The following is a 21,921-nucleotide window of genomic DNA, read 5'->3' as shown; positions in this document are numbered from 1 at the left end:
TGTGTCTCGTTCGAATTGTGTCTCAGTTTCAGTTCGTTTGGTATGATAGTTCCTTTTCTCTGAAGACGAAGGGTTTCAAACTTTTAACCCTTATCCGCTCTTGAGTGTCGATATGACACTATTGGAAGTTTGGCGACTTGTAACTTAATTCGGGTGCATCTGAATAAATTAAATCTACTCTCAATAAATTTTTAGAATCTTTAATTTTGCATCATTAGATACTTTTTTTATGGACGAGCTCTGAAAGCTAAGGAATAAAAACTTCCTAATCAGACCTCGAGTGGTAATTTGGCACTCCTCGCTTAAAACCGCTATGGGTCGATTCACGATGACGTATGTTCCCTTTCGTGGTGACAGTTCGCACGTCCTGTTTACAAAATTTTACGAACGAGAAATGGGGTGCGGCGAAATTTATCGTGTAGCTGCACGGTCAAGAAATTTAACACAAAACTCAGTTTGAGGATAGCAAAAAACCAAGTCCCATTTTGTGAACTAAATTTAGCGCATTTTTTGGTTTTAATGGTTATCTCTCAGGAAATGAACAGAAACTTGAAAATTCTTCAAAATTGCGAAAAGGAGGTGTGTTTATTAAAATGTTTTAAAATATTTTTAAAACCCTTCTTCAACACATTTGTTCTGGACCAACCCACTTTGCATTGAATATTCTGGGAAAGCTCCTCTACTTGAAACAAAAAATGCCATCGAATGTCCAAATGTGGAAACTTCTAAAGAATTCGAATGTGCCGAATTGATTGTCCGGAAATTTCTTGTGTTATTTTGACCGGAAGCTGTAAACAAATGCACATACTTGTACGACAACACTATTCAGGGACAGGAGAATCCAATGTAGGAAAATTCTCCGGTGAACATTCCGAAAGAAAAGACTAATCTATTATAAATTTTAACGATATGATATTTTCGAGGAATAAAAATAACGTCAGATAGTTTAACCACTAATCACATTGACATGAGGCTTAAAACAAAATTCCTCTCAGTTTTTGGCTAGAAGCCTCCTATCGTCGACATTGCGCGGCAGCAATTTGAGCATGAAAATTTTACTGGTATCGACATTCTCGTTAATTTTCGAGCAGCGCCAAAAATCGAAATCGAGTGTCCAATCAGTTTGGTCAGTGGTTTATCTTTTAAGTTTAAGTCCATTTATTCCAGCTGGATTAACAAACAAAATGATTGATTTTTCATTATTTGATTCTTAAAACATCTAATTTTCTTTATCCCAAAATTGAGCTGAGAACTTTTGCTAAAAACGTGTGAATGAGAATTAAATGAGGATCAAAATGTTTGCCTTGCTTCCTCAGCGTGTAGAATTGGAAAATAAGGAATCAAAACAGGAATCGCGAAATGTCAAAAACAGTGAGACCAGGCAGTGCGTGAATCGACCTATATATCTCTTGTTTCTCAACCGTTTTTACACTTCAGTTTTCCGTTATTCAAAGTCCAAAAAAAAAAAAAACGAAAAAACATGCTTTGGAAAAAATCCTGTAGATCAGCTACGTAATGCGGAAAAAATTCACCTCATGTCCTAGAAAGCTGAAGCTAAATGGAAGCTATACGTTGCACACAAGGATATATAAAATTTTTAATTTTTTAAGATCATGACAACAAAAAGTGTAAAAAAGTGATTTGAAAAACATATTTTTCAATCAATGAACCGTCAAAATGGTTTAAGTCACACAAGAAAAATTTTGAAATAATTATTGGGAAGTTGAGGTAATTCGGCACATTTTTGCAGCTTTAGATTTTCAAAATACGAAACACAGAATTTTTTACGAATTTTCAATGTAGCTGTTTTTTTTAAACTTTCTGTCAATCTGAAATTCGTCAGATTTTTTTTGCACCTAAACTCAATTTTGAACTGGATTTTGAGTTTGTTTATGCAAGATTTTCGCAATAAATTTATATTCATCAGAAAGGCACTGAAGTGTTGTAGCTGAGTATTGTCTGAAAAAAAAAACATATTTGAGAGGTTACGAAGTTTAAAAATCGGTTAAAAAACAAGAGACATATATTAATTTTAATAAGGAATGTCAAATTGACACTCCAGGGACTGAAATGGGTAAAAATATCAGGGACGGATGAGGGTTGACTTAAATTTCGTGATACTCGACTTTTTTTTTATTTCGCGAACCGTAGATGTGGAAAAGTCTTTTGTAGCCAATGACGCTTTATTGTACATAACGTAGGCTGAAAATAAGTTAATCTTATTCTTATTTGAATTACTAAGTGAGCAGCAAGTGATGATGGATATTTTCGTTATCACAGATATTTAGGTCTATACTAATTTGATGTGTTTAGTTAGTTTTGCATTGCAGTTTTTGATGACAATTTATTGAAACGAAAAATTTCATTTCGTTGCTAATTTGGTATACAAAAAAATGTATTTGAGTTAAATTGGGAGAGATGTAACTGTCCCACCGAAGCATTAAAAGGAGGACTTTTTTGGGTCTAAAGTAGGACAGTAATACAAATGGTAAAAAAGTAGGACATGTCCTACCCAAGTTGGACGTAAGCATAACCACAACGAAATTTTAAAGATTTCATTTGGCAACCAACCATCCGTTCGAAATGGAAACATTAAAACGTTAAAACGGAATTCAAAACTCTGATTTTTTTTTGTTATTCTGATATATTTTTCTGAATAGTTATTCAGAAATATCGAGTTGTTTTTATCTACTCTGCAATTCATTTCTCGTCGTCAAATCTTAATTTAATTCTGAAATGAAATAATCAAAGTTTTTGGAACATTCTTGATTTTTTACTTTTTTCACCCGAAACGAATTGAAAGAAAATTTTAACCCTTCGTTTCGAATAATAACTATTTGCAGCAAAGAATGTTGAAATGATTTTTTTTATTCCTCGAAGGCTACAATATTCCCAATTTTTCAAACTAGTTTTAAGAAAGAAAACGGAGGAACAGCATACTTTGGCCTCTAGCTTTAAAAATATGTTTTTTGTGATATGATGTGTGGAAATTTTCTAAATTGATCAGTTTTGGGTAAAATCGATCTTTGATAACTGATATAAAGTTATAAATCTACATGAAGAACTAAAAGCTGATTTTAAATCAGCTTCATTCAATCATGGATTCAGATCTTATCGTGATCATTTAGTATCAGAGATACATTGCTTAAAAAAAATTCTACAATTTAAAAAAAATGTAAAAGATTACGTTAAATAACTTCATTCTCAATAGTCAAAATCTTTCGCGGTTTTAGGAAAAGTTGATAAATTAATTTATAACTTTATTTTAAGATATTTGTGATGTTCTACAATTGTGCCAAAAAAGTGCACAAATTTATTGAATGAATTTAAACAAACGCTGTTGAAAAAATAGATATTTAGAATCAGCTCTCCGAAATTTTTCATAATTTATCTCTTTCATTGTTTGCACTTAGAAAGAATTCTGTTTTTTTTTTGCCTTGTGTAGTTAAAAAATCATGAAATGAAGTATCAATTTCGGAAAGCACAAATGTATGTGCTGATTTTGACTAATCTGGGAGTTCTAAATCTAAATGATGGTTGCAGTCTTTAACAAAGGTGATAAAGTTAAAAATTTGATACAGCCGAATTTTGCCCGGATTTATTTACTCTATTTAACAAATCAAATAAAAAAAAATCAAATTGTGATGTTAACATTTTTCATTAATTCGTCGAAAACGAAATTTTTTCAGCAATTTTTATAAAAATAATCTTGAAGGGTTTTTTTGAAAGCCTAAAATTTAATTTAGAATGTGTTGATAAATTTTGATGAAAAAAAAATTTTTTTAAGTTTTTTTTCTTTAATTTTGAAGAGTAGTTCCTGGGTTTTTTTTTGACCAAATGCGATCGGATATTGCTCAGATTTTCGATCAAAAATTTTGAAATCAAATGCCCGGATTTTGCCCGGTTTTCTAAAAAAATGTAGGATACCATTTATTTTCTGAAGCTTTGTTTCTCTGAATCAGAAAATCTTTTCAAAATCTGGATCCTTCATTAAAAAAGATTTTTAAATCCTTTTTTAGTTCTTATGTATGCACATATGCACCAAAAAAGCTATTTTCCTGTGTAGTTATCATGCTTATCTGAGCGATCACATCACAGTGAAAAAGACGACTGTTGTTCCAAGTATTACAGCCAGTTATACCAATCATCAAATTGTAGTTGATATTTTCGCAGTCAACTATTAATATAATAGATTCAACTACAAACTGCTGATTGACCTTACGAAATCCACTATGAATATTATAGATTTAATTGTACTTGTATAATTGATTCAAAGTTGTTCTGAACAATGCAATTTCAATTTAATTAAGAAAAATAAACGAAGAACTAACGAAAGAATGACTCAAAACCAACTTTTAAAATATGATAACTTCTAAAGTACACTCAAGCCGAATCTACCATATGTGTAGTTGAAGGACCACAATCAATCATAGAAATATCATTGAATCTATTATACCAACAGTTAAATCAACTATACTAGTATAGTTGAATTTACTATGTTTATTGTTTAATGCACAACATCAATCATACGATAGTAGTTAAATCTATTATATTTATAGTTGAACATATAAAATCCATCATACATCTATAGTTGAATCTATTATATGCATTATTGAACGTAAAATATCAAACAGATAATCAATTATATGTATATAGTTAAAATCTTCAGACTTATAGTTGGTTGAGAATCAATCAGAAGTATAGTCGAATATTAGCGGAATATTGTTGGACAAACTATACTTTTTTCTTCGCGATCATCACGGTGTCTCTGATTGATCAATTTTATTAATCCAAAATTAGCATCGACAAATTTTGTCCCCATTTGAAAGCTGGGACTGTCTCCTTTAATTTGACCCTACACTTCAAATATTCCATCGGGGGGTCTAAACATTTAATTTTTTTTTCTAGATTTTTTATCCTTTTTACAGTGAAACTCAAAGAAGAGTTTCATTTTGTATTTTGTGACGGTTTTTTTCGCTTGATAACTCCGATCACACCACCCCCCCCAAATAGAAGGGCGCATGATTAAAGGATTGACTAATATTCTTAAGCTTCTCAGAAATATTTCAAATTCAATTATTTAAATTTTTTTTCTAAAATTCATTTATATTCATATTGACATTCATACGGTAAGAAAAATTGCAATTGAAGCATTTTCTAGACATTACAGCCAAAATTACCCTCTTTAAAACTTCCCTCCATTATATGCACCACATATCGTGCTAATGGGCCTGCTCATGAGTTCATTTCCTCTGTTGCATTTAGGTGTCCGCACAAAGTTTATATCAGCCACTAGTCCGGAACAGCACAGAGAATGGTCCCTTGAACGCGACTCTTCCCATCCTCGCTTCTCCATCATTCCAGAGGTCTCGCTCGAGTGCCTAAAGGTGTCAAAGAGTGGGCTGCACATCATTATATTCTGCAGGGCTTATCCAAAGTTTCATTACCTTTTGCCACCCGCTCCTCAACCAAGTTCGTGGGCTGCTAGCAGGGTACATATTTATGTTACAATGCTATAATATTTATATCCTTGGCAAAATTTTGCGATTATAGTTCCCCTTCCTTCAAAAGTCGCGGTTGGCACAGTGGGAAAATTATTTAAAACGTACGAGCGACCGATTAACGACAGCTCTTTTCCACCCCAACCAGCCGAACTCGGAAATCTGGGGAGCTGGCTTCAATGGAGTTTGAAAAGTGCGAAAAAGGGAAATGATAAAGGGGACCTTTTATATCAGATGCTTAATTTTCGTACAAGTCACGCTTTCTCATTGTGCCGTTTCGATTCTTTGCCATACCATGGAGAGTACCCTGAGGCAACACGTGGCATTTTACTCAACAGAACGGAGTCGACCAAGCCCACACAGCTTCGGAAGTGACTTTAAACTATAGCAGCACATAGAGCAGTCCTCAAGTGTAAGCGGAAACAGGGTGGTTTGCTGCTAGAAACATTGAGAAATCGGGGCATCCGTCAGGGAGGAAGAGAATAAAAAAGTGGAAGGAAATTATTTTATTCTATATTATTTTCGCAAAGCTCCTGGCTGCCTGGCGTGGAATGGCGGAGGAAGAACCTCCTTTTTTCCGCTTCGAGAAGTCACGCTGCCTACCGAAGGTACAAAATTTACTCGGCGAGGATAATTTAAGCGCAAACTTGCTCCTTTGTAGGAACCCACCTGCATTGATATACCCCGGGTGATGTGGCATTTGATGCTGCAGCCGAGCTGACTGAAGTGTAGTCAGCCACTTTTTCAATCTGTGATGTGGTCGTCTGACGGACCTGACCCACTGAGTAAAAAAAAACTGAGCTGCTGCGCTGATTAGAGCCCGAAGGCGGCGGGAATTTTAATAAGGACTCTGCAAACGGGAAATAACTTCTTCTTTTTTCGCGCTTTGCTTCGCCCGCGGATCAAGCCGCTGCCCCGTACGAAACGTTCTGTAAATCGAGCTCGCTCGTATTGACATCGTTGTTTTGGTTTCAGTCAGTCAGGTGATTAAAGGTGCTTTGTTTAAGATTTGAAACAAACGTCACCGGTTTAAATCGAACGGTTTAGCTCAAGTTAACACAAGAGTTTTCTTTTTCGTTTTTCATTTCAGCACAATTTATTAACGATTTTAATACCGAACGACGGTACATAGACCGTGTTTGCGATTTCCATGCGTTTCTTTGCTCATCTTGTGCGTCATTTATTTCAGGAGCAAAAAATTTAAATAAACTGGACTCTTCACAGTATTCGAAGTACATGAGTAACAAATTTTCATCTGAAGATTCATCTAAAAATAATTACATTCTACTCGTCTTTATATTCGGATGGTCGAACCTTGGTCTAAGTCCTGATGAAATCAACTCAGGGAGTGTATATAAAACACACACTAACCTAGAGTCTGAAAGCCTGACGGCGAGCTCAATGGGCGAGAAACGATGCCAAGAGACAAATAAGAGATGCCAGTTTATCGAGTTTATCGAACAGCCAGGGGGACTGGCCTGCAGAGGAGCTGGAGTCAACGGTAGTCCGTGAACGGTGTTGGATGACTCCATCGCTTGATCGAAGCTTTAAAGATAAGGCATCATCTTTTGCACGGGTGCGCCGCGAAGGGATGTAGGAAACCCCACCTCCAAGGAGTATTCGAGTAGTGCCGCTTCCTACGGCAGAAACTGCGGGGATAAGACAATACCTTCCTCGTAGTGGACCTCGCAGGAAAAGGGTTAACCAATGTCGAGGGATACTCACGGACAAGCCTCTCGTCGGGAAACATCCGAGTCGTAGCGTTCAATGTCCCGAATGTGTGCCGAGACAAGCGCGAGTCCAGGACAAGCTGCTCTCGATCTGGCACACGGCGGGCAGAAAAAGTCGCTTGCCATAAATCCTAGTGTTGCCAGCCAAAGAGACACAAGAAGAACGAACAACGGTCGGAGTAGACTTAACCCACCAATAGGGGGCTGTTGTGTAGAGTGCGTCCGACCCCAAGGTTTGGAGCTACAAAGATAATAGGCAACATCTCCTGCGTAGCGGATGCTGTGGGTACGCCGCGTTCGTGCGTAGGATGCTCCACCTTCGGGGAGTATCTGAGTAGAGCGTTTCCCAATGATCGATGCTGCGGGGATAAGAGTTTACCTTCTTCGCAGAGGAAATCGTTGGGAAAGGGTTATTCCACGATCGGGGAATACCCACGGGTAGAGTGGCTCTCGACACCGGGTGAGCCGGGCGAGTCTGTGTAGGATGACGTCTTCGTCGGGAATCATTCGAAGAGTTGCGCGTGTCTACGATAATCTGCTCTCGATCGGCATACGACGGGCTTAAAGGTGGCAAATCTCGAATCCTGGAGATAAGAGGTCGGGCTTCGAGTCGTTAGAGGAGAGTTCAGGTCTCGATTCTACAGGAGGAGAGGTTTGTGTGGTTAACCCCGAGTCTTTACGAAGCTTCCGGTCTCGAGTTGCAAGAGGAGAGATCAGGCATATAATCTATAAGAAGAGGAGTATAAGTGTTTACCTCGGATGTCATATCTGGAGTCGTTAGAGGAGAGATCCGGCCTTGAGTCGTGCAGAGGAGAGGTATATGTACGTCAACCTACTCTTGAGTCGTAAAGAAGAAATCAGGCTTCGAATTGTGAAGAGGAGAGGTTTATGTGGGAGTCTCGAGTCAGTGCGAAGAGATGTCGGTTCTCAAGTCGTTAGAGGAGAGTTCAGACTTCAAGTCGTAATGATGAGAGGTATTGCTGAAAGTGGTCTCGTCTATGAGCATTACCTTGGAGCGCGCGCGCGAATAGACCTTCCACTATTGAAGGAAAGTGTGTTAAACAGTTTGAGGAAGGAGCTAGGTCTGCGGCCCCAGGTGAGGTTTAGGGAGAAGGAGTTATACACGGAATGTATCGCGAGTCTTCCCATTGTACCCATGGACCCAGAGTAGCAAACTGTAGGGGCGTTACACAGATTTCGTATTCCCAATACCCTCTGCAGGACAATAGGCAGTTTCTTCAAAAAAATCGGGTCCTGACGTATGACACTGAAACTGTGTTACGATCTACTGCCCTAACAGCGGGTGTTCCACAGGGTTCCATACTCGGACCTGTGCTTTGGAATGCCATGTATAATGAGGAGTTATCGCTGAAACTACCAGCAGGCGAACAGATAGTCGAATTTGCTGACGATATCGTGCTCATGATCACCGGCGAAACAATCGAAGAGGTAGAAGACCTTGCAACGGTGTCCGTAGAAAGGGTTTGCATCTGGATGGAAGGAGTTAAGCTTCAGATAGCCAACCATAAAACCGAAGTTCTGCTCGAGACCAACAAAAAAACTGTGCCGCACATGGCGATTACTGTTGGAAGACACATGGCATCTTCAAAATAGCAGTTTAAGTACCTTGGAGTAAAGGGCGACAACCGCTTAAGTTTTGGTGCGCATGTCAATACTGTTGTTAGAGTACACATTGGCTGATAGCCATTCGAGTTTGCTGTGCATACAGGGCCATCTCAACCCAGATGCAGCATTTGTCAACGCGGGCGTGGTTTCCATTGACATCAGTCTCGCGAAGGATTAGGAGTGTTACGAAGCAAGAACTGTTTCGGGTTATGGGTAAGCAATACCTTCATGGGCTTAAGCTTTGGTTCGCTCCAAGGCGTCACCATCGTCGGAATTTTAACACTGAAAATGTTATGAGTGAAATGTGTCAATTCTTGGCAAGCTAAAGGAAGATCTTGGGCGTAGTATTGTATCACAATTCAGAAGCAACAAGATCTTAGGATCCCAATCAGATTCAGACATGCGTAAACTCGCTTCGTAAAAAATCGTTCTGTTGATTTCTTCCGAGTTTAACGCGTTATGTGCAGATTGATTTTATCTTCGTTCCAATCACGCAATGCATACAAAACGAAGAGAACAGTTCTGCATTGACGATTTCGAAGCATCGCAGGAATAAAATCACACAACGAAACCACAGAACGAAGCTTACCAAACACAAAATGCGCACGAACAATCGTGGCCCGACTACCAAGCGAACCTTGCACCACTCTCTCGCTCATTTCCCGTTCCCTTGGCCCTACCACTTTTAGCCACGCCCCGCTGCGTTGTCCGATTGATGTGTTCGGCTGGCGAAGGAACACGAGTTTGAATTTTGAATCCGCAGAACTGTACGTTCGTTTTGCTGATGTTTCCTTTGATTGCAGTAAACTCGACCGAGTTTATCCGAAGCTCTATTACTGATGCTTTCCGAGTTGAACCTACCGATAGCATCATTGCAGTTTGAGTTTAACGAAATAGAATCGATCTGCAAATAAGGCTATGTGCGAGTATGCAAACTCGCGATTTTAACGTGCCTGATCAGATTCAGTCAACTTATATGATTTGCAGACGAAATGAACATAGTAGGCAGATCATCAGCGGCGGTGGAGGAGATCTACCGCAAACTGAAACGTGAAGCAGGAATTGATTAATACGTCCAAGACGAAGTATATGCTAGCCTGCGGATCCAAGACCGACTTGTCCAGTAATAACAAGGTCACGATCGATGGCAACGAGCCGGAGATAGTCTAAGTCTTTGTCTATCTCGGCTCACTGGTGACGGCAGACAATGACACCAGTCGTGAGATACGGCGGCGAATGATCAGCGGAAGTCCTCGCACGAATTGTAAGCTGTACACGAGACGTAGATGTTGCTCGAGGAGGACTTCAGAGCATTCGAGCGACGAGTGTTAAGAACCATATTTGGCCACGAGCTCATGCGACTCTACTACGGTGAATCCAGTATCCAGATGGTGGCGAAGGTTGGACGGATACACTGGGCAGAACATGTTGCGAGAATGCCGGACGATTGTCCTGCAAAACAGGTCGATCAGAGGCGCATCCAGCGATGTGGTTAGACCAAGTTGAGAATGGTTACCATGGACCGAGTGAAATGGAAAAATTATGTTTATTAAGCTATGTCGTGAGACGGATTTTTTTAGGATCAAGTTTTAGCATCGAAGACTATATGTTCAATGTACTGTGCGACGTGAACACCCAGTGCAGAGATAAGAATCGAATCCATACCTTCAGGGGACCCTCGATAACCATCGCAAGATGCAAACCACTTGGCCATCGAAGTGTAAAATGTAATCGACACCGAAAAAATGCCGAATCGGGGAAGCCATCAGGAAACCCATCGGCCTAACTGCAGGTCGATATGCTTTCTGGTCTGATCGGGGGAAGTGTTTAAGACGGATACAGAGGTACGCATCCGATAAGATCTCTATAGCAATGCGCTTCATAAGCATGGATAGAGTTTCTTCTTGGAACATTAGTGCGGGTGCGTGTTCTTGAAAAAGCGGTGACATCACAGGTCTAGCTCAACAAAATTTCGGGATGGAGATGAGAACCAATCTGATTTCTGCGCATAAGGGGATGATGATCGACAACATACCCACCCAGGTTCAAAACCCCTGCCGAGTATGCGAGCAAAGATCAAATAGACCAGGATCAAGGTCTAAATAAAAATAAAATAAAATAATAGTTGTGTTCGGCAACACTGAAGATAAATAAATTGAAATACATTTCTATGGCAGCGTTTGTTTCTTTGGTCAGTAGGCAAAACAAAAAAAAACAAACTCAGTCGTTGATCTATTCTTGTGAGTGATAGACGTGTCTGAGTGAATCTTTGAAATGAGATTCATAAGAATCTTAAAATCACGACATGTTTTACAGAGTTTTTCTAAAGCTTATAGCTGTGAAGCTCGGAAGCTTATTTATAAAAGTTTGTTCAGACATAAAATCTAGTTGAAAAGTTATAGACTCGAGGTGTGGTTTAAGAAAAAAAATACATACACCGTCTGGTAAATTAAAATTCGCTTCTCAACCGGAAGGATTCGGTGTGCAAAACGGGAAGTCGAAGGACAATAGTCAAATATTAAGATATTATCACTTGAGTTTTTGAAAAATAACAGAAATTATACTTATCCATTGTCAAAACCAGCTTTTATTTTTGAATGTGAAATCCTTTATTCGTTTATTCGTTCTCCTAAGAATAAAATTTTCATTGAAATATCAAGATGCATGAATAAATTAATCAATTTAAGGGTATTGACTTATTAATAGTTTTTGTTTTCTATCATGTCTTAAGATGTTCCTAAGCATTTAAATATCTTTAAGGTTTTCCACTAATTTCTATTAAAGACTAGCTCCACTTTAATAAAAATCCTCACTGAAGCGGGAAACCAATTTTGAAAATTGAATAAATTTCCACTTCTTAAAGCACCACTCCTTCCTCAATCACGGTCCAAAGCAATGCAGATTGCTTGTCGCCATTGTGTCCCCGGCAGGAATCTTGGCTTCCATATCCGTTAAGTCGTTTTTTTTTGTTTCTATCGGCGAACTGTCCTACTGCTAGGATATTGCATAATTTTATCTTGCCGAAAAACAGAGAACCGGAAAATTGGTTGTTCAACACACACTCTAGACCAGAACTTGCCGCTAAGCTACTCTAGCCTCGATCTGCTAAATTCGCTGAAGTGTGAAAAGAGATACACGTGGTCTTGTCTGATTGGCCGCCGCCATCCGGTGGAGACTTCCAGGACCGGAACATGTCGCTGAAAACTCCGAGACAAAAGTTAATACATAGAAGACTCACACAGACATCAACAAAAAAAGGCATCAGCTGTCAGAAGCTCGTCATGGATTCCATTCACAAAGATATGCTTTAGGCACTGCCTCAACAAATTCCCACAAACAACGACGAAAGTTGTTTGGACACTCAATTTGGTTCTCCTTTGGAGGTCTCCCCGGGATGAATCGTGCGACACTCCGGTTGAACGCCTTCCCTCAGCTCGAAGGGCCACTGAACGACAACCTTCCGGTTTCCATCTGTCGATTTTCAGAAGCAGAAGCGCAAACATCCTACCAGCAGCGCTAAGAAAAAAAGTGGCGGCGGCGGAACTTCCGAATTCGTCCTGTGGCATTATTTATTCAAACAATTTGATAGCGAATGCTAAATTTTTAATTCAATGTTTTCCGCCGTTTGCTGTTTCACTTTGGTTGGCGCTCGGGAAAAAAACGTCGGACGGCAGTGAAAATAAACCAACAGCTTTTTGGCTTCCATTTACCACAGGAAAAGAAAAACAAAAACGAGAAAACAAAAGTACCACTGAGCGTTCTAGTTGCTTGTTCAACATCGATTGGGAACATATTTCAAATTCTCCGATTAAGGTTTTTTGGTCCGGTGAAAGAGTACATGAATTGTTTGTAATTGAATCAAGCAATTCAAGCTGCTGGGAATACATTTTTTAGCCGTTTTCGGTTGATTTACCATTGACAGGGAATATTTATATTCCAGGAAAGATATCCTACATCTTTTTAAATTCTCAATTCATTAATAAGTTTTACAAAAAATAACTTCAAAGCCATTAGTGTTTTTTTTTCTAACTCTTGAATATTTCTTTTAAATGTTTTAAATCTGGATTCTCTTCTGGATTGTCAATTCTTTTAACATGGTGTGATTTTATATCTATTTTTATTCGTTGGCAAATATCGGGTCAAGAAAATTTAAAATCCATTTCAAGCTTAAATACTTTGCATGATGTTAAAGTGAAAGATTTGAATCTATAGGGGAGAATGAGGATACTTGATCCCTGGGGATACTTGACTCCTAAGCTATATCTCCAAACTGAAATGTCGTACAAAGATCAAATGTTCTAGAAAAATGTGCCAAATGGAACAAAACAGCAATAGTAAAAGCTCAAAAAAATTTAACAAAATAAGCTTTTGGGTTGAAAAATTTCACAAAATGTTACGTGAAGATCTTTTCTCATCATTTTAAAATGTTCCTAAGATGGAAATATTATAACAAAAATATTTATTCCAATACATCAATCTTTCGAGTGTAAAATGAACTTCAAAATACAATATTTTCAAAGCGATGGAAAACTCCCAACTTTTTTTCAGAAAAAGTTTTCTAAAATGTTGATTTTGGGTACAATTGATCCCTAATATATGGGTACAAACGATCCCGGTATATTCTTCTTCTCAATGGATCGTGGTCATTGCTGATTACGAGATTACTAATATTTATCGAATAGCTAATATTCATCCATCAATTATCTCAAGAAAAGGGCTTAAATAATGGACTTTCTCTTGTTTATAAAAAAAATGCGCCCGTTAGTATGCAATGTCATAAGGGTTGAGAATAAGCTAAAGATTTTTTTTCTGACAACTATAGATTGTGAAATGAGAACAAACATGACCAAAATAGTCAATTAACATTCTATATTGGGGTTTTGTTTGATTTTTTCCGTGGATTAGGGCTTCCTGAATAAAGGATCAAGTCTCCCCTAACTTCAAAAATATCGCAATTTTTTAACTCCCACGAAAATGCTTCTAGTTCATCTACGGGTTCAAGTATCGTTCTAATTTTAGGAGCATAGAAACTTGAAGTTACACGCTGTCAGAAAATGTAAAAGAGTGCGATTTGCTAAATTTTTCCAAAAAGATATGGTGAAAATAAGAAAAAGGGATCAAGTATCCCCACTCTCCCCTATATATGAAAAGCAATTTCTGTATGTTTGTTTGTTTGTTGGTTTGTCCTCTATAGACTCAGCCGTCTTAAGAGCTAGAGGTCTGAAATTTGGCATGGATGCTCAATAGGACCAGGAATAATGAAAAATGTTTTCAGATTTTCGGATGACCCCTTCTGAAGGGGGTCGTCCATACAAGTCAAATATTGTTTTTGCGATATTGACGTTAATTTTTGTCGGATCGTGTTGAAAATTTGCACATGAATGTTTTGAAAGACGGGCAATTGATTTCAGGTGTCGAATTTTGTGTAAGGGGTCATCCAAAGGGGTCGTCCATATTTACCGTTCGCTGTTTTTGCAATATTGGCGTTATTATACATCGTATTCAGCTGAAAATTGGTACACGATAGTTTTGAGTGACATGCAATCGATTTGAGGTATCAAATTCAGTGTAAGGGACCGGCAAAAGGGGTCGTCCATATCAGCTTTTCAATATCTTAGTGATATTGACGTTTTTATACATCGAATTGGGATGAAAATTTGCACATAGGAGTTATTAGGGACAAACAATTGATTTCACTTATCCAAATTAAAAAAAGGGGTCTGCCAAAGGGGTCGTCCATATTAAACATTCACTGTTAATGCGATATTGCCGTTATTATACATCGGATTCAGATGAAAATAGATACACGATGGTTTTAGGGACGAGCAATGGATTAGAGGTATTAAATTCAGTGTAAGGGGCCGGCAAAGGGGGTCGTCCATATTAACCTTTCAATATTATTGTAATATCGACGTTATTTGACATAGGATTGGAATGAAAATTTGCACACGGTAGTTTTCGGGGACGGGTAATCGATTTCAGATGTCAAATGTTTTTCCAAGGGTCGACGAAAGGGGTCGTCCATGTTAATCAATTTTTCACTGTTTTAGCCATATTGACGTTATTATACAATGGATTCCTTTGAAAATTTGCACACGGGAGTTTTGAGGGAAGGCAATCAATTTCAGATTTCAAAGATTGTATGAGAGGCCATCGAATGGGGTTTAACTTTTTGTCAATAATTGCTTTGTTATACAACGATCGAGTCAAAATTTATAAACGGAGGTTTTTGGTACGGTCAACTGATTCCTGATTTTAAATTTAGTAGCAGACGACAAAAAAGTAATCGTCCAATATTTTTGCAATTATTCCTTAACAATGAATTCGGAAGTGCATCTGGAAAATGTTCAGCAATTGTCTTTCATACAAACTGTTCATGACATATTCCAAGCTCAAAACGAAACGGAGTTCGTATGGGATCAGCTGGTATATTAATATAAGTAGAATATTTATAATTTCTTCGGAAATTAAACATACATATGTTACACATTTAGAATTTTCAAAATTCATTGCATCAAGTGAACGTGTCTTCAAAACTTTATGCAACGGGAAAATTAAAAATCTCATTTTATCTCACATGTGATTCTTCAGTATTGTGCGTCCAATTGAATGAAGAATGCAATTTAATACACTGTAGATTATTTATCAATGCTAGCAAAAGCTTAGATTACAGGAAGAAAATATGTGGTTGACTCCAGTATAATACTGAAATAATGTGATTGAAAGTTCGTGACAAATAATAAAAAGGCAGTACATTTTATCTGGAAAGATCAGTTCAAGGATACTTTTAAAGTTACGAAACAAATATAAATAAAAAATAAATCAGCGGTTATTACATAACCCTTAATCAAAAAAGAAAAAAATATGACCGTTTCTGAAACTTCTCACTAAATTTGTGTGCTTTTGGTAAATCTAGACTGCAACACTTCAAGTTTTTAATGTATTCAAACAGTCAAAGGTTTACTTGTTTTTTTTTAAAAATACATACAACTATAAAAAATCAGCTTCGGGGTGTAAAGGTCAATTTAGTTATTGATTACAAGTATGAAACCTGAGATAAACAATTGAAATTGAATTTCAGAATTGAAATTTTCATTAATTTTCAATGCTGATTCGAGTTTGAAAAGCTGTCAAATTTTATTTTGTAATTCTCAATTCTTAGTTTTGGAATTTTATATTTCAATTTTATGTATCCATTCACTTTTTAACCCGTTATTTATTGAGTAAGCTTTCCGGATTTTATTCTGTCGTATTCTGGCCGGGCAGATCAGGCATTGGGTTTCTAAATTTTAAACTTAAAACTCGGGCCCGGGCAAATCCAGCCAAAGTCCAGGGATTTTCCATAAAAAGATAAGAAAAAGCTGAAAATATACACGCAGAATTTTACCAAGGCACCTCAGCGGTGTTCAAATCTTATCTCACAATTAAATAAATGCATTCGAATTTATTTCTCTAAAACAAGTTGAAAATTTGGAATTCCGTAAAAGGTGTTAATATTTCGATAGAGATCTGGGTCTTTTTTTTCCGGGCAACCAGATTTTTTCTTTGAAAAACCGGGCAATCCGGAGTGTTAATGAGTTATCAATATTCAAATACATTGTTTTATCGTTTTCAATTCAAATAAATAGGTGTTTTTTTCCAATACTTTTATGTTGTTACGCGTCAAAGTTTAATATATTTTTCGAAATTGATTGTTAATTCAAATGCGATATTTGAACTGAAAATTTTCCACAGAGTGCAAAAAAGTGATTACGATTTAAAAAATAAAATTTGATGAGGGTTACGTTGTTTAATAACAACACAAAGGTTATCTGAGAACTTTTTTTTTTTTTTTGTAAATGATAAACTTTGATTTTCCTGTTAGCTACAGCTCAACTTTTTCATTCGATTGATATACACGTGTTTTGGAAATAAACATATTTTTTCTAATTTGAATTTAGTTTTTGTTGTTTGGAAACATCAGTTATTCTTTGCATTTACGGTTAATAATAAAATACATATTGATCTCTATGCTGATGCTTCAAAAACCGTGAAAAGCTAATAATTGTGAAATTAGGCTTAGAAAAATCTATTTTTGCTAGAGTGTCCATTTTCCGGTCACTTTAGCGTTCCCGGGAATCGGGAAATCTCGGGATCCCGAGAAAAAATCGAAAATGAATATTTCAACACTGTCCTGTATACAAAAACTTATGTATATGGTTTTTGTTTAAATTTTTACGTGGTAATATTGCAAAACATTTCAAACTTTTTTAAACCTTAAAAAATTCATTCAGCAATTATAAAACCTAAGACCCAAAAAATAAATATGTAGTGGAGAATGGGGATACTTGATCCCCTTTTCTTATTTTCATCATATCTTTTTGGGAAAATTTAGCAACTCGCCGTCTTATGCATTTTCTGACAGCGTGTAATTTCAAGTTTTTATGCTCTAAAAGTTGAAACGATATATGAACCCGTAAATGAAATGTAAGCATTTTCGTGGAAGTAAAAAAAATTGCGATATTTTTGAAATTAAGGGAAATTTGATCATTTATTGAAGGAGACTTGATCTTTCATTCCGTGAGCCGTAGTCCTTGGAAAAAATCAAACAAAATTTTAAAAAGAATATCAGTTGACAATTTGGGTCATGTTTTTTCTCATTTCACAATTTATAAATGCCAGAAAAAGAAAATTCCAAAACTATGTCCCAACCCTAGTGTCATTGCATACTTTAAGGCGCTATTTTCTGAATTCAAGAGAAAATCAACTTTCTTAGCCCTTTTTGTCAGACAATTATTGTATAAATATCAGGTATTGGATAAATAATCATAATCTTGTGATCATTACGATCACGATCTATTAAGAAGAAAAAATACCTCTTTGATCTCTAGGGATCAATTGAACCCACGATGAACATTTTAGAAAAATGTTTCTGAAAAATGTCGAGAGTTTACCATTGTGTTGATAATATAGTATTATGAAGTTCATATTACACTCTAGCGATTTATGTATTGGAATATATATTTTTGTTTTAATTTTTTTCATTTCAGAAACATTTTAAAGTGATAGAAAAAGATCTTCAAGTCACATTTTGTGAAATTTTTCGAACAAAATTCAATAACTCAAAAATTATTTCGTCAAAATTTTTGAAGCTTATAGCATAGTTGTTTTGCTCCATTTTACACATTTTTCTAAAACATTTGATCCTTGTAAGTCATGCCAAAATCTAGATATAGCTAAGGAATCAAGTATCCCCAGGGATCCTTATTCACCCCTACTTAAGTCGACAAACTTGACTGATTCTTGGTGCAAAAATGTTAAATTAAGAAAGTTTCATCACTATCGATAGAAGTTCGTTAGCTAGACTTCAGGTTATACATCAAATCTTGTAAATTTTCCTTTTGTTTCAAAAAAATACCATTTATTTGCCGATGATTTCGCTGCTGTTAACAGTAGGGCAATCGACAGTTTTAAATGATGAGTGTTGTAAGATAGAACATTCAGATTCTTTTCGTAGCGTTTCTTTATTGAAATTGTTTGGTTTTATAGATTATTTGTCGTTTCTCTCTTTTGAGCTAAGTTTAAATGATGAGTGGAGTTGCAAAATAAAACATTCAGATTCTTTTCGTGGCGTTTCTTTATTGGAAGTGTTTGATTTTCTAAATTCTTTATCGTTTTTCACTTTTAAACTAAGTTTTCGAACGAAAAAAACATTTTTCATCAAAATCAGTGTATTAACCAGTTTTTAGAAAAAAATGTAGCCGTATATCCAGGTAGAACTATCATTTTCCTTGCTCAATCTGATCTATTTTTGCAATTTTGATCGTGTAAATTTTTAGTAATTTTGCACTTTTGATTAGGTTCGGGAATTCCTGGGATTTTTCAGCGTTTCCAGGGATTCGGAAATTTCCGATGTTTTTTACAATCTGTGTGTCAGGTCACAAGACTCAATTGCTGGCGTATCACGATTTTATAAATATATTTTTTCCAAAATATATATAATATTGGCACACTGAGCTAAAAAGCAGCATGCGGCCCGCGAGCAGCAGGTGGCCGACCCATCATATAAAATAAGGTTGTTAGGATTTTTTCAGCATGTATCCAGGCCGGCAAATCCCAGAAAATTTATATAAAAACCTGGCAAAATCCAAGCATCGATTTAAAAATTAACAACCAAAAATCTATGCAACATCCGGGCAAATTTTGTCAAAACACAGAAGTTACTCAACGAAAATCAAGAAAAAAATTGAGAATGGTTTTTTTTTCCTTAAAAATTCATCGACACATTTTAAATAATATTTTAGGCTTCCAAAAAAACTTTCATGATTATTTTTTTAAAAATTCCTCAAACAATATCCTTTTGGAGGCGTAAATAAATAAATTTACAGCACAACTAGCTTTTTTCTGGCAGAAAAAAGAATTGCCAAATAAATTTTTCAATGAAATCCAGGCAATCAAGCCTGGTCGGACTGTTCCCTAATTTCATATAGCGAGGAAGAATTGCCTTAATGGGTTGAAATGCTAGGAAAAAGGAAAAAAACAAATTTTGCCTAAAATATCCGGGCAAACCCAGACAATCTGGCAACCTTTGTGTAAAAAAACAGTATAATGTTTTTAGTCAATTAATAAATAGAAGTTTAGTTTATCTATGCCAGATATTTTGTTTGGGCTGAAACAACAATTTGCTCATGTATACCTTACATCACGCAGAAAATTTCGTTAAAACTCGTATGAAAGTATTTTACTCTAGAGTTTTTGAGGTTTTAGTTTAAATTCTTTTTGCTTCTTTTTATACGTTCCATATACATTATAGAGAATAATCGTATGAAAGTAGAATAAACAGCATTTACCTATACCAAAAGGGACGCAATATACCTACATAAAATTAACTCCTTTCTAAAGCTTCAAAAACTTCACCAAATAGGCTTTATCCGATACCTTAGTCGTACCCGAGAGATTGCAGTGGAGAGAGAATTCTTTGCATTTGGGACGGTAATGATCAAAATTCCACAACTGCTAAACAAATCGCAACAAATTGCAACATTTAGCACATTTTCACTCTCTCTGAGCACCGGTTTCTCTCATTTTAACTTAAACCTTCTAATTCTCTCTAACAAATTGCAACAAATTATAACAAATTCAATCATTGGCTGCAAAATTTGTTTGACCATTGACGATGATTCTCCGTTTATCTCAGTCCCCTGGTCGTACCCATCGGAAGATTGCATGAGAGCACAAAACTTTGCTCTCAAAGCTTTCAAATCGTTGCCAGCGACAACATTTTCCAGTTCTCTCATTTGTCAATATTACTCAACTCCCATCTGATTTTCAGCCATCTAGATGCCATCTGCTGGTTGTAGAGAGAGATCATGACAGTGATTTTCTCACTTGAATCCCGAGCGAGAGCAAAATCATTTCAAAATTTTCAATCATGGCGGACTTTCAATCATATCCGATTTAAACTGACTTCAGACGACATTTTATACGATCTTTTCACTATGCAGTTAGAATTGCGATTCGCAACACCATTGTAAACGACTTAAATTATCATTTCGGATACCATTTCATGTTTGCTTGGTGCGTAAGAGTTAAGAACAAGATTTATTCTTTTTAGCAGGCCCAAGTCCAATAGCATCAACAAACGATGAATGTTTTGGGCGAGTGTTCAGCTTCGTGTGTAAATATTGGTAAAAACGCAATTAGTCGTCACTGTCGCACTCCATGGTGAAAGCATTTTTCTCTGTAGTGTGTGTTCGCTCTGTCGTCTTGATTTACGAATTCTCAGTTTTCTCAGGAAGAAGAAGTTCTCAGTCTCAGGAGTTTCAGCTAAAAATCTCTGCGGTGCGTTTCAGAGAACCTTTATCAAGTATCGAGCAGGGAACTGAAATGAAGGGAGAAAATTCGTCAACGATCACACAAATTGTGCAGCCAATGACTGAATTTGTGGTAATTTGTGGCAATTTGTTAGAGAAAATTAGGTTTCAGTTCAAATGAGAGAAACCAGTGCTTAGAGAGAGTGAAAATGTGCTAATTGTTGCAAATTATTGCAATTTGTGAAGCAGTTGTGGAATTTTGATCATTACCACTCCAAATGCAAAGAATTATCTCTTGATTTCAATCCCTTGGTATCGAGTATCGAGCTCGGTAAAGAGATCTCTGTGATTCTCGTTAGAGATATTGCACGCCTGGTGAGGTAGTAAGTAACAGGTATCGGGTGGCAACTGAAATTTTTGATCTTTTTTTCGAGGCCCCAATATTCAAACATAAAAGAGCTCATAGAAAAATGAGAGTTTGTATATGTTAGCTTTCCTTCTACTCTTTTTATGGTCGCAGAAGGACTTCGTTCTCTGTCTCGTGCCTTCAACAACAAGGATTCACTGAGCCAACAGGATGCCGCCAAAAAGTTCAATTGTTCTCACCATTGGCAAGACATTGAAAAAAGTTAATTGAGTGCTGAAAGAAGACAAGAGCCCCAAAATACACTGAGGATTAGATTTCGACTCTCAAATCCCAATGCCGCTGAATGATAAAAAATATTCCGGAAAATGTTTTGTTTTGGACGATTGTCATTCGATCCCATTTGTACTCAAGAACCAAAATCCGACAAATCTGCCTAAGTGTCGCCCAATCGGAGATTTTTAGGAAACTTCTAGCTCATTGGTGTTTAAAAATAATTGGAGAGCCAAGAACTGCAAACAACTTATTGGTAGAATCAAGAGATGTATTCACAAAGTTGACATGAAGACCGTACAACGTTCCTGTTTCGACATCAAACGGAAGATTCGGCGAACAGCCGATTATGGTCCGTTTTCAACAGTTCAATATTTTTTTTCAAAAATGGACAATGTAACTTTAATTCCAATAAATCAAATTTTCTTCAAGTACCCTTGACTTTTTTTCACAGCTTGAAAGAGAAAATCCAAAATTACCACCCCAATGAAGAATCAATGTCCTTCAAACTCACTTTTTACGCTCCACAAAAGTGATTGTAATTCATCTACAAGTCGAACTGCCTGTGAAACTTTTTGAGCACAGCTTCTAGATATTTACACTCTTTCAAGCACTGTAAGAGTTGGTCAAATTGA

The 21,921-nt window shown here is 36.6% G+C and overlaps 1 protein-coding gene across 1 annotated transcript in view; it reads right to left on the bottom strand.

Annotated features, from left to right (window-relative positions):
* LOC129749690 (dopamine receptor 2-like) overlaps positions 1–21,921 on the bottom strand; it is a 660,001-nt gene that overhangs the window by 288,620 nt on the left and 349,460 nt on the right. The gene's annotated exons all lie outside the window — the stretch shown is intronic.

The sequence above is a fragment of the Uranotaenia lowii genome, chromosome 1, assembly GCF_029784155.1.
Source record: "Uranotaenia lowii strain MFRU-FL chromosome 1, ASM2978415v1, whole genome shotgun sequence".
NCBI lineage: Eukaryota > Metazoa > Arthropoda > Insecta > Diptera > Culicidae > Uranotaenia > Uranotaenia lowii.
This window is presented reverse-complemented; position numbering and strand designations above follow the sequence as displayed.